Here is a 14,075-nt window from a genome sequence, read left to right as displayed (position 1 = left end):
CTTGAATTATTTGTTATGTGAAATTCATGTGAACGGCGTATAGGCGAGGTAACGAGTGTCTATACGTCGTCAAATTAATTATTTGCCTAATTATTGGAAAATCATAAATTATTTTAAATCATGAATTAATTATTATATTAATTATTTCTCTCATATTCCTTGCTCATTATTATGCCTTGAATTCATGCTATAATTGCTATATGCTTATTGACTTTATTGCTACTTGACATTTAGCATACTAATTATTAAATTGCCTATTTCCTCCATAATTTCCACAATTAATTACTACTTGCCATCATTTATTTCTAAATAAATCATAATTATTTTATGCTTGTTGTCTTATAATTTCATATCAATTGCTGCATTTAATGGAGTAATTTCTTATATAAGAATTGGTAAATTTTATTATTGGAGGAGCGGGTTGTACGCAGCAACAGAATTGATTGAAATGAATATATTGGGGGAGCGGGTTGCACGCCGCAACAGAATTGATTGAAAAGATATATTGGGATCGGGTTGCATGCCGCAACAAAATTGACTATGAACATAATGTGGGATCGGATTGCATGCCGCAACGAAATTGAATATGACTATATTATGGGATCGAGTTGCACGCCGCAATGGAAACTGCTTGAAATAATAATTGTTTATGACTGTCGAGTTGTCTTCAACTGTTGAAAAGATTATTATTATTATTATTATTATTGTTATTATTATTATTATTATTATTATTATTATTATTATTATTATTATTATTATTATTATTATTATTATTATTATTATTATTATTATTATTATTATTATTATTATTATTATTATTATTATGTACAGGTTAATGTAAGTGACCTGCCTTAGCCTCGTCACTACTTCGTCGAGGTTAGGCTTGACACTTACTAGGTACATTGGGTCGGTTGTACTCATACTACACTGTGCACTTCTTGTGCAGATACCGGAGTTAGTCCCAGCGGCGTATAATAGATTTGCTCGGATTCAGCTATTCGCAGGAGACTTGAGGTATAACTGCATGGCGTTCGCAGTTCTGAAGTCCCCTTCTACTTTATTTTTAGTTGTGTGCTTTCTTTCAGACATCTTTATTTTTATTCAGACCCTTGTTTGTATTATTCTAGAAGCTCGTGCACTTGTAACACCAGTTATGGGATGGTATTTTAGACATCGTTATTATTATGGATTATTCACTTTATTTCAGACTTTATTTTCGTATTTGTTTCTTTGTTATTAATTAATTTAAAATTATTTTAAAATGGCTAATATTATTCTAATGTTGGCTTGCCTAGCAAGTGAAATGTTAGGCGCCATCACGGTCCAGAAGGTGGGAATCTCGGGTCGTGACAATACGCCATCAAAATAAATGTTTCCATATTTTCTCGTATTTGATGAACTATTTCATGCCATGCCTTAATTGTTACATGCTTTAATTGCTTTCTATGTCCAAATTTGTTACTTGTCATTAATTATTCTTGTATTGAATTGTTTGTCCCTTTCATGACTCCGTGATTAATTGCTACTTGCCTTAACTGTTTTACTTGCTCACCTTAATTGTCATGTACTTGACTTGTCTTGTTCTTTTATAATATTAGTTGCATTCTTTGATTTTTACATTGTTCATTTATTGCATTGTACTCATACTCTTGATTGTAGAAATTCTTGTAAATTGAATTATTGGATTGTTTATGGTTATTGAAATTGTTTGTAGATCGGGTTGCACGCCGCAATGGGAAGGATAATAAATAGAAATGGTGGAATAAGGGAGGATTTTGATATCGATTATAATGATATGGTGGGATTGGGTTGCGCACCACAACGGTTGTGTACGTAATGCTTGATATTGATAAATGATGATATGGTGTAATAACGGAGGATTATGACATTTGATTGTGATGATATAGTGGGATCGAGTTGCACGCCGCAACGGATTGTATACGTGATTCTTGATATTGATAAATGATGCTATGGTTAAATAAGGGAGGATTATGTGTGTACGGTGGGATCGGGTTGCGCACCGTAACAGATTGTTTGTATTGTATTCGTTGTTGTTATTGTGTTGGCTTTCATCATTTTTATATGAAATTATGAGATCTATTATTTGGGGTTCTTTGATTGCGAGAATTGAGTTCATTTTCATAAATTATCTGCCTTACTTTCATTTCCTGTTTTTCCTTCCTTGTTATTATTATTAGTACGTACGTACATGTTATTGTAAGTGACATGCCTTAGCCTCGTCACTACTTCGTCGAGGTTAGGCTCGACACTTACAAAGTACATGGGGTCGGTTGTAGTCATACTACACTCTGCACTTCTTGTGCAGATTTCGGAGTGGGTCCTAGCGACGTTCAGTAAATTTGCTCTAATCGAGTGGTTCATGGAGACTTGAGGTACATCTGCACAACGTTTGTAGTCCTAAAGTCTCGTTTCCTTCTATCTTTAATATTTTTTCTAAGTTGCGAAACAGTGTATTTTATTCAGACCATGTTCGTAGCACTCTAGATGTTCAGTACTCGTGACACCAGTTTATGGGTTATGTTTAGGTGCGTGGTTCGATATTATTATTATTATTATAATATTCTTCAGACTTGTACCTTTTTCACTGTTAATATCCTATCAAAAATTGTTAAAAGCAGTTAATTTTCTATTCACGTCTGCTTGCCTAGCAAGTAGATGTTAGGCTCGATCATGACCCCCAGGATAAGATTCTGGGTCATGACAAACTGGTATCAGAGCACTAAGTTGCCTAGGTCTCACGAGTCATGATAAAGTTTAGTTGAGTCTAGAGGATCGGTACGAAGTCGTCTGTACTTATCTTCCAGAGGATATGGAGTTTTAGGAAGCATTCCACTTCTTTCTTTCTCTATCGTGCGATTTATTTCAATCATTGATAATTGAACCATTCTATTCTTGTTCTCTCATAGATGGCGAGAACACGCACAATATTTGTAGCCAGACAGGAGTCGGAGCCCACTATGGTAGCTACTACCAGGGGCGGAGGCCGAGGTTGAGCCAGAGGCAGAGCTCAGCCTAGAGCTAGAGCAGCAACACCCGTAGTGGAGCCTCAGATTGATCATGAGGAGGAGGTCCCATCTCAGACCGTGCTTGTCGGACCAGCTCAAGTCTCGGAGGGATTCATAGTCACTCCGGTGCTTTAGGACGTTCTAGTCCGCTTTGGTGGGCCTTATGGAGAGTGTGGACCAGACCGGTGTTTTTCCTGTGGCACCAACCGTCTCTTAGGCTGGGCGAGGAGCACAGACTCCCTCTTTTCACACCTCAGAGCAGGTGGCTCCCCTATATCATTCTCCAGCGGCCCAGCCAGTTGGAGTAGTTCAGCCGGTTGTGGCGGCAAAGGCCGGGGATAGGCCCGTTTGTTGAGGTTGGATAAGTTTACAAGGCTCTTTCCTGTTCATTTCAATGGTACACCTTCTGAGGACCCACAGGATTAATTGGACCATTGCCATGAGGTGTTGCACAACATAGGTATTGTTGAGACCAATGGGGTCGACTATGCAGTGTTCTAGATGACCGGTTCTGCCAAAAGTGTAATGACCCGACCGTTCGTTTTGAGTTCTAGTGCGTCATTCGGCAGTTTGAGGCCATGAGTAGCTTCACTTCAGATATTATGACTTAAATGTGTGGTCGGAATTAGAATTCGGGAAGTTCGGAGTTGATTTGGTGAGAAAATTCTAAATTCAGAAGCTTTAAGTTGGAGGGAATTGACTAAGGGTTGATTTTGAGTAAACGACCTCGAAATCGGGATTTGAAGGTTCTAACAGGTTTGCATGATAATTTCGGACTTGGGCGGATGTCTGGATCGGGTTTTGGATGACCCGGGGGTATTTCGGCGCTTATTACGGAAGGTTGGCATTTGGAAGAATTTCATAAATTTGGATTGATATGCATTTCAATGTTATCAATGTCTGTTTGGAATTCTGAGTCTAGGAATAGCTTCGTATGATAATGCTGGCCTTAGGAGCGCGTCCAGAAGTGGATTTAGAGGTTCGTGGGTCATTTTAGGGTCATTTGGCGAAAGTTAGAAATTTAGATAATTTTGAGAAGTTTGAGTGGGAGTGGACTTTTTGATATCGGGGTCGGATTCTGATTTCGGAAGTTGGACTAGGTCTGTAATGTCAATTATGACTTGTATACAAAATTAGAGATCAATCAGACGTGATTTGATAGGTTCCGGCATCGATTGTAGAAGTTGAAGTTTCAAAGTTCATTAAGTTTTAATTGGAGATAATTCGTGCTTTTCGGGTTGTTTGATGTGATTTAAAGGCTCAACTAAGTTCGTATGATGTTTTAGGACTTGTTGGTATGTTTGGTTGGGGTCCTGGGGGCCTCGGGTGAGTTTCGGATGCTTAACGGATCGAATTTTGAATTAAGGGAATGCTGGAATTTTCTGGTTGCTCGTAGAATTGCACCTATGGAAAAAAGGACGCAAGTGCGACGCCGCAAAAGTGGCAGGGCAAGCGCAGAAGCGGAGGTTGGCCAAAAGGCCTGGGGCCGCAGAAGCGGGCACAAATGCGCAGGTGCGCGAGTGCAGATGCACATGAGGATCGCGGAAGCGGAAGCGCAGATACGCTGCATGGGGCGCAAATGCGGGGACTGTTGGGCCGAGCTTGTACCACACCTGCGATGGGATTTTTGTAGGTGCGGAGCCATAGGAGTGGCTATTGGACAGCAGAAGCGGAAATTGTTGTTGGGCAGTGAGGGTTCTTTAAGAACGGGGTTTTGGTCCATTTTCTTCCATTCTCTCTTGCTTGGGTGATTTTTGGAGAGCTTCAATTGGGGCTTTTTCATCATCTATGCCAAGGTAAGTTATTCCCATCCATTGCAAGATAAATAAATGGTTTTTATATGGATTCAAGAATGAAAATTTGTAGAAATTTGGGATTTTGAAGGAAAACCTAGAAACGTATATTTTTGGATTTTGACCATGAATTCGGGCATGGAATTGAGAGTAAATTATATATTTGAGTTCGTGATGCCATGGGTAATGTTTATCTTCGGAAACTTCGGAATCCGGGCATGTCGGCCCGAGGGTGATTTTATCGACTTTTCGAACGGAGTTAGAAATTGTTGTAAATAGGATTATAATGAGTATTAGAGTATATATTTAATTTGCACATCTATTGACTAGTTTTGGAGCGATGGGCATCGGTTTGAGCTGTTGGAAAGGCTTTGGAACCAGTTATGGAATTTAGGAGCAAGCTAAGTCTCCTTTCTAACCTTGTAAGGGGGAATTAACCCCATAGGCGAATTGAATGAAAATGTGCTTCTATTTGTGGGGGCTACGTACGCACGGCGTGACGAGAGTCCGTACGTAGCTACTAATTATGCTATTGCCCGGGTAGTCTAGGACCCATACCAGGCTATACTTACAATGGTGTACCCTACTTGTTAATTTAAATGCTTATATCATATTGAAACTTGATAAAGGAATTGTAAAAGGTTAAACTTTATTTTCTTGACCGTTAATGAGAATTTGCTATTCCCTTGAATAATCAGCCCTTAATAAATCTTGAATTGGTTGTTGTAAATATATTTTCTCTTTTGTGGAGCGGGATGAATGCCTCGGTAGCAGATAGATGCATCTATGGTTCGTGCCATTCGACCTTCGGCAGTGCAAAGTTTAAATATTATGTTGGATCGGGTCGTACGACCTCGGCACAATTTGCGCATGATAAATCTTTGGAACCAATTATAATTGATATTATGTGGGTACGCATTGATTTACGTACTGATACTACACTTACTGCACATTTTTGTGCATGTACATATATGTCTAGTAGCCTTGTTGGCACAGAGGCGCAGTTATTGTGGGGACTCAGGTAAGCTACATTCTATACTACGATCCGCAGCCAGCAGAGTCTCCTTCAGAGTTATTTATATCTTTCTTGTCTAATTTGTATTTCGGACAGATGTTGTATTTTATTTTACTCCCTAGTTAATGCTCATGCACTTGTAACACCGGGTTTTAGGAGTGGTTATGGAATGTTCAGTATTTTAGTTGCGGAAATATTATTATTTACTCCGTAAGTCCTATCTTTTACTATTTAATTGAAGGAAATTACGATTTGAAAATACTAAAATAAGTAATTAAGTTAATTAATTATTGTTGCCTTGCTTGACAGTGGTGTTAGGCGCCATCACGACCTTTAAAGGATTTTGGGTCGTGACAACATGGTATCAGAGCACTAGGTTCACGTAGGCACCCCTTGTTACTTTCCTTTGAGGATTTTGCCTTTGTTACTTTCCTATTCAATCTTATGCGACGTGAAGTGCTTGTTATCAATTGGGAATCGATGAATTTAAATGGCACTATAGATGTAGTGCATGATGTTTCTCCCTGCATATTCGATTTGGCTAATGTCGTCGTCTTGCGAAAGGATGTTCTTTTCTTCCAGCTCAGTATCGGTATTTTCTATGGTTTCAAGACTATGCACGGGTTGCTACGATATCTATGAGTTATAATAACACAACATTGATGTAATGGTAGGATACTTGTCTACGTGTCGGGGTAGTGAATGATTCAAAGGGTGGTTTTACTTAGTGCATGATTCAGAGAATCAATATTTTATTTTCGGCGGAGGAAAGGTAATCGGAATATAGATGTCCAGGTTTGGTTGATGAAGTGACGAGACTTGGTATTTTCGAGCATGGTGAAATTCTCATCTGTGATGTGGCATCGTTGTCCTTGTTGAATGCATTAAGGATCGTCGGTGTTATGGTCTATCGAATTGCCTTCGGGGCAGGGTATTGTGGAATGGTGCCTGAGAAACTGTTGTCAGAGATAGCGGAGTGTAGCAATTTCAGAATCGAACGGGTAATTCTAATGTTGATGACTCGAGATGGATGATCTTCTAGGAGTCTTAGAGTTGGTGTAATTTATTAGTTCAAAAGCTACAGGGATGCATTCGGATGTGAGGCAACAATTGGGGCAGCGAAGGATGAGGAAGGACATGTGGGAGGTGTTATGTGATGGTTGAAATGCGAGAAGGTCAAGTATGAAAAGCAGAAGTCGAGAAGTCGCTTAAAGGAGAGGGTTTGACCAAAGTGGGAGAGTGGAAGAGTAGCATATGGGGTTTTTGGTAGGATAACTGCGTGCCTTGAGGAAAGTTTAGAGTGATTTGGGGTTAATTTGGAATATTGGCTATTATACGGAGGAAGGTTGGATACGACAGGAAGGAGTTGCATGATATGAAGAAGGAAACAATATGACTTTGGATTGGAATGTATTGTCACACCTTTAGTTGATGTCCATGAGGAGTGAACGGACTTGTACAGCTGGTGAATGAGCATAGGCTCAGGATGGTTTATTGGTTTCATGGTAATTATACTCGGTGCAGCATTGTCGGAAGATGTCGGCATGTAATTTCCATATGTGGGTTATTTTCAGTGAGCAGGTTAACGGTTGCGTGGTGCTGACGAAGCTTCTGCGAAGAATTTTACTGGCTACCCGGTATAAGGCCTAACATGTGAAGGTGGCTAGGGATTCAAAGCGTTCATGAAATGGTTAACAGGAAGATTTCGAGGAATTTGGTGGGTCGATTGCGCGAGGTCATGTCGGTGAGGAAGAAGGAATCTTGGTAGGTTTCAGGGTTATGTAATGGTAGCTTCAAGCTAAGTGAGAGAGCCCCACCTCCTATGACTGGATTGTATAGTTGTCTACATGTGAGGTTTCTGGTTATCGACATATTGGTGGGATATTACGATTAAGGAAAGAGAACATCAGTGGTGATTTGAGCAAAGGATTTGAGGAATGTGTGCTACAATTGGCCATATCGATTCATGTTCAGGCTTTGGGAAGATTAGGGATTTATGCTTCGTGTAGATATGATGTACAAGAAACGTGATTCAGCCAGGTGGTTCTTTGAAGGGGGTTCGTGTGCTAGCAGAGCCTTGGAGTTTGACCATATTTGGGGATAAGTCAAAGTGGGTGACTCTCAACAACGGTCCTAGTCTTATATGGTTAAATATTTCGAGTCCGTGTTATTGTTAAGTATTGAACTTTTGCAGTGGACTATGAAAAGGGGCTTGGAATGTTCTATGTTATCATTGGTTATGCGGTGCAGTATTGGAGGAAGGGAATAAGTAGCTTCGGATTCACGGAAGGTCTTGCAAAACGGGTGTATCGGTTGGTGATGCTATGGTGCACATAAGGAGAATATGAGATGGTTCATAGGTGTTGAGACGATGTGGTCTCATGGATTGGGTCACTCGAGATGAGTGTTGTTGGGTTTCGTTACTGTCATGCCCTAAAACTGAGGAGGGCGACCGGCGCTCAACTGAGTGAACCCGACCGAGAAATCATGTTAGTATCTTGCTAATTACCCATTTTCAAACAATTTCGAACCAGCCAATGGGAGATCTACATCTCCTACCATAAAAAGCCTCAAACGGTGTCATTTGAATGCTAGCGTGATAGCTATTGTTGTAGGAAAATTCTATGAGTGGTAAATGATCATCCCAACTACCTTTGAAGTCTAAAATGCAAGTACGTAACATATTCTCAAGCGTCTGAATAGTCCGCTCTGCCTGCCCGTCAGTCTGCGGGTGAAAGGTTGTACTAAGATTCACCTAAGTACCCAAACCATTCTGAAATTTCTTCCAAAGTTTAGCAGTGAATTGCGCTCCCCGACCAGAAATGATGGAAACTGGGGTGCCATGCAACCTGACTATTTCTTTGATATACAACTAAGCATACTGCTCCACCGTGTCGGTAGACTTAACCGGCAAAAAGTGTGTTGACTTCATGATTCGTTCCACAATCACCCAAATTGAGTAAAACTTGAGCGGAGTGCACGGTAATCATACCACAAAGTCCATATTAATCATTTCCTACTTCCACATTGGAATTTCTATGTTCTGTGCCAACCCACCGGGCCTTTGGTGTTCGGAATAGACTTCCTTAAGATCATGATATATTTTTGTAGATCCTGGGTGCACGGAATACCTAGAAGTGTGAGCTTCAGTCATAATTCTTTCACGGAGACCACCCACGTTTGGAAAACATAGTCGCCCTTGGTACATTAGTGTACCATCATCCATGCCAAGAGAAAAGGCCATGGCTTTATGTTTATGAATCCCCTCTTTCAATGGCACCAACAATGGATCGTTGTATTGTTTCTCTTTGACTTCCACAACAAGCGATGATTCATCCCTATTTTGCACAATTAGCCCTCCTTTACTAGAGTCCGTAAGACGAACTTCCAATCCAGCCAATCGATGAAATTCCTTGGCCAATGGCCTGTTATATGCCTCCAAGTGTGCTAAGCTACCCATAGATTTCTGGCTAAGAGCATCTGCCACAACATTGGCCTTTCCCGGATGATATAGAATATCAATGTCGTAGTCCTTGAGTAACTCAAGCCATCATCTCTGCCTCAGATTCAATTCCTCCTGCTTGAAAATATATTGAAGGCTCTTATGGTTCGTGAATATATCCACATGGACCCCATATAAATAATGACGCCAAATTTTCAATGCAAAGACCACCGCCGCAAGTTCTAAATCATGTGTTGGATAGTTCTTTTCATGATTCTTGAGTTGCCTATAAGTATAATTTATAACCTTGCCATGTTGCATTAATGCACATCCAAGCCCGATTCTTGAAGCATCACAATATACCACAAATCCATCTATACCATCTGGTAAAGTTAACACCAGTGTCATAGTCAATCTTGCTTTCAATTTCTGGAAACTCTTTTCACAAGCATCTGACCATTGGAACTTAATCGCCTTCTAAGTCAATTTAGTCAATGGGGAGGCAAGAGTAGAAAACCCCTCCACAAACTTCCGGTAATATCCAGCTAAGCCTAAGAAACTGCGAATCTCTGTTGGTGTTGTAGGCCCCGACCAATTCTTCACAGTTGAAATTTTCTGAGGATCAACCTTAATTCGCTCACTAGAGACTACATGACCCAAGAATATAACTGATTCAAGCCAAAATTCACACTTTGAAAACTTTGCATATAACTGGTGATGATGTAGGGTTCGCAGAACTACCCTGAGATGATCGACATGGTCTTCTCGACTTCGTGAATATACAAGAATATTGTCAATAAACACTATCGCAAAGGAGTCGAGGAATGGCTTAAAAACTCGATTCATAAGATATATGAAAGCTGCTGGGGAATTTGTTAGCACAAAAGACATCACTAAAAATTCAAAGTGCGCATATCGGGTTCTGAAAGCTGTTTTTGGAATATCCCTCTCCCTGATCTTCAATTGGTGATATCCAGATCGTAAATCAATTTTGGAGAAGTACCTAGAACCTTGAAATTAGTAAAACAAGTCATCTATCCTTGGCAGTGGGTACTTATTCTTAATTGTTACCTTATTAAGCTGCTGATAGTCAATACACATTCTCAGTGACCCATCTTTCTTCCTTACAAAAAGGACCAGTGCGCCCCAAGGCAACACACTCGGCCGGATGAAACCCTTTTTCTAACAAGTCCTTCAGCTGCTCCTTTAGTTCCTTCAATTCTGTCGGTGCCATTCTATAGGGCGGAATAGATATAGGATGTGTGTTTGGCATCACATCAATCCCAAAATCAATCTCCCTGTCTGGTAGGATCCCAGGGAGATCTTCTAGAAAGACTCCCGGAAATTCATTCACAATAGGCACGAACTCAAGTGTAGGTGCCTCAGCATCGGTGCCCGTAACTCGGACCAAATGGTAAATACACCCCTTGTTGATCATTTTCGTGGCCTTAAGGTAAGAAATAAACCTACCCTTCGGCACTACATCATCACCCTTCCACTCAATAACTAGCTTGTTTATAAATTCAAACCTAACAATCCTGGTTCGGCAATCAAGATTGGCAAAACAAGAATAAAGCCAGTCCATCCCCATTATCACATCAAAATCAACCATTCCCAATTCAATGAGATCGACCATGGTACCCCGACCACACAACATGATAACACAATCCCTATAAACCCGTGCGGCCAAAATAGACTCACCAACCAGAGTAGATACAGAGAACGACTCATGAAGTTATTCTAGTTCTATCCCAAATTCCATAGCAACATAAGGTATGACATATGACAAAGTGGATTCGGGATCAATAAGAGCATACACATCATGAGATTGGACAGTCAATATACATGTGACAACATCTGGAGAAGCCTCTAATTCCCGACGCCTCCGCATAGCATAAAATCTGTTGGGTCCTCCCGACTCCTGTGCACTACCCCTAGCCGCACCATGCCTTGCGGGTGCTGGGGTGCCTCGAGTTGGAGGTGCTGTGGATGTAGTAGATGCAGAATTAGTGGATGTGCCGCACCTCTGCCCATATTTCAGAGGAACGAGCAGCAATCTCTCTAAATGTGACCCCTCACACCACACCCATAACATATTGGTAGGTCCATGAAGCAGGACCCAAAGTGCATACTCCCACACTTAGGGCATGGAAGCCTCCGCAGCTGAAACCTTTTGTCGGGCCGACCTTGCTGGTGAGGTCCCTCGTTGCCCTGACTGGGTCCAGATGACTGTGCACCCATCGAAGATAGGGCGAATGATTGGGATGGTCCTGATAACCCTACCCCGAATGCCTACCTATCACCACCACCACCGGAAAAACCACTAAAGTTGCCCGCGGACTGGGCCTTGCTGTTACTCTGACGCTCCATTCTATTCTTCAATTTGCGGGTCTCTGTGGCTTGAGAAAATGCCATCATCTTACCATAGTTCATATCATAATTCAAGGCAGCTGTAGCGGCCTCATTAATAACCAAGGGACTAAGGCCCTGTACAAACCGGCACACTCTAGCCTCCATAGTGGGCAGCATATGAATAGCATACTTGGACAGGTGCACAAACTCTATATGATACTCCCACACATTCATACTACCCTGCTTCAGGCTTTCAAGCTTAGCGGCACGGGCTTCCTTAGTTTCGGCAGGCAAGAAATGATCCATAAAGGCATCTATGAATTCACACCACCTTGACGGAGGGCTACCCTCCTCGCGGGATTCCTCCCACAACTCAAACCAAGATAGGCCACCCCTTTCAGACGGTAGGAGGCCAACTCCACTCCCTCCGTCTCTGTAGCATGCATAACCCGAAGAGTCTTGTGCATCTCATCAATGAAGTACAGGGGGTCCTCCTCAGGATCAGTACCCGTAAACACTGGAGGATCTAACTGAAGAAACTTGTTCAGCTTGGAACTAGCAGGATCCCCTGGATGACTGGAAGAAGTAGGCCCAACACTCGATCTCTGGGCCTGAGAAGCCACTATCTGTGTCAACATTTGTATGGCTCCCCTAAGATCAACATCAGACACACCAGAATCGGAAGTTAGAGCTGGAGGTGGAACTGGTATATCAGTTGGAGGAACCGTTGCACCTTCTATAGGTGTTGGGACAAGTGCAGTCTGATCAGTTGTAGAAGAGTCAGGCAATGTAGTAACTGGAGGAATATTCTCACTCCTCGGGTGCTCACCCGCATCATCAATTATCGGATCAACTGTTACTCCTGGGTGACATTGGCTCTTTGGCCAGTTCTTGCCTTCTTGTTAGGTGCCATGTATTGAAAATTAGAGCAACTCAGGAGTTAAAGGAGGAACAATCTTACAACCAGCTTTATCGTACGATCAAGAACATGAAACAAGTGTATTATTCCTAAATTCCCATGTAGCATCCTAATTATAGATATGGTCGACAACACACTGATAATAAGGACTCTACTAGACATGGCTCCAAGACATCCTAGGACACTTTAAAACTTTAGGCTCTGATACCAAGTTTGTCATGCCCCAAAACCGAGAAGCGCGACCGGCACTCAACTGAGTGAACCCGACCGACAAGCCTGTTAGATTTCCTTCTACCCAAACTCATCCACGAATGAAAATTATACATAATTTCATTAATTAGACAAAAACTTGATCATGTTTACAATACCAATTCATTACCAATAGTTTTCATCATTTTTAAAGTCTCAAATGGGACAAGTAACACAACCACAACATAACATAGTTTGTCTTTCCCAGCACCAATACAACCTACACTATGTCTACGGAGCCTCTATAGATAAAGAAGAGTACAATGATAATGTCGGCAACAAGGCCCCGACTGTACCTCAAACAGAATACACAAAAAACAAAAGATACATGACCCCGGGATGAAGTGGGGCTCACCAAGTCAGCTGGGATGAAGGTGTACTGCTATCACTGATCAATACCTCCTGTTGTGGAACCACCTACATCCATTAAAGATGCAGCGCCCCCGACAAAAAGGACGTTAGTACTGTCGAATAGTACTAGCATAAAAACCAAACACCAATTAAAGAATTTAGAAATACAATATGAATATGATGAATCAAAGCGGCAATAGAATAATATAGATAACTGTTTAAACCAGAGCAAGCTTATTAAAAGCTATCAATAACATTTATAGGATTTAAGATGAGATCCTATGTAACCATCTTCACATAAAGCGGCCCCGCCGCCTCACCCGATGTATGCAGGTGGAGGTGTACGTACAATACCACAACTCTACTCAAGCGGCCCTGCCGCCTCACCCCAATATATGCGGGTGGATGTATAACCACAGTACGAAGAACCTACACAAAGCGGCTATGCCGCCTTACCCTAATGTATGCGGGTAGAAATGCATCAACGATATCAATACCAACACAAAGCGGTTATGCCACCTCACCCCAATGTATGCGGATGGAAATGCATCAATAATACCAATACCAATACCAGCCCAAAGCGGCCGTACTGCTTCACCCCAATGTATACGGGTGGAGGTGCAGTCCCACAATACCATAATCCTCATACAAAGCGGTCATGCCGCCTCACCCCAATATATGCGGGTGGAGGTGTATCACAATCACAATCTCTACACAACTTGGCATAATAACTTTCACGTAAATCACGACTTCAAATTATAACATGTGGATACACAATCCATAGTTTAGAACACATCCCCAGTTTATAATGCAATATGATAAGAGCATTTGAATCAACATCTTGGAACTTACAAGGATAATGGGAATTCCAATTCTTAAAGAAGGGTTTAGCCAACATACCTCACTTGAGCTTCCTTACACTCTAAAT

This window comes from Nicotiana tabacum, chromosome 23 (assembly GCF_000715075.1).
Source record: "Nicotiana tabacum cultivar K326 chromosome 23, ASM71507v2, whole genome shotgun sequence".
Lineage (NCBI taxonomy): Eukaryota > Viridiplantae > Streptophyta > Magnoliopsida > Solanales > Solanaceae > Nicotiana > Nicotiana tabacum.
Note: the sequence above shows the minus strand (reverse complement) of the source record.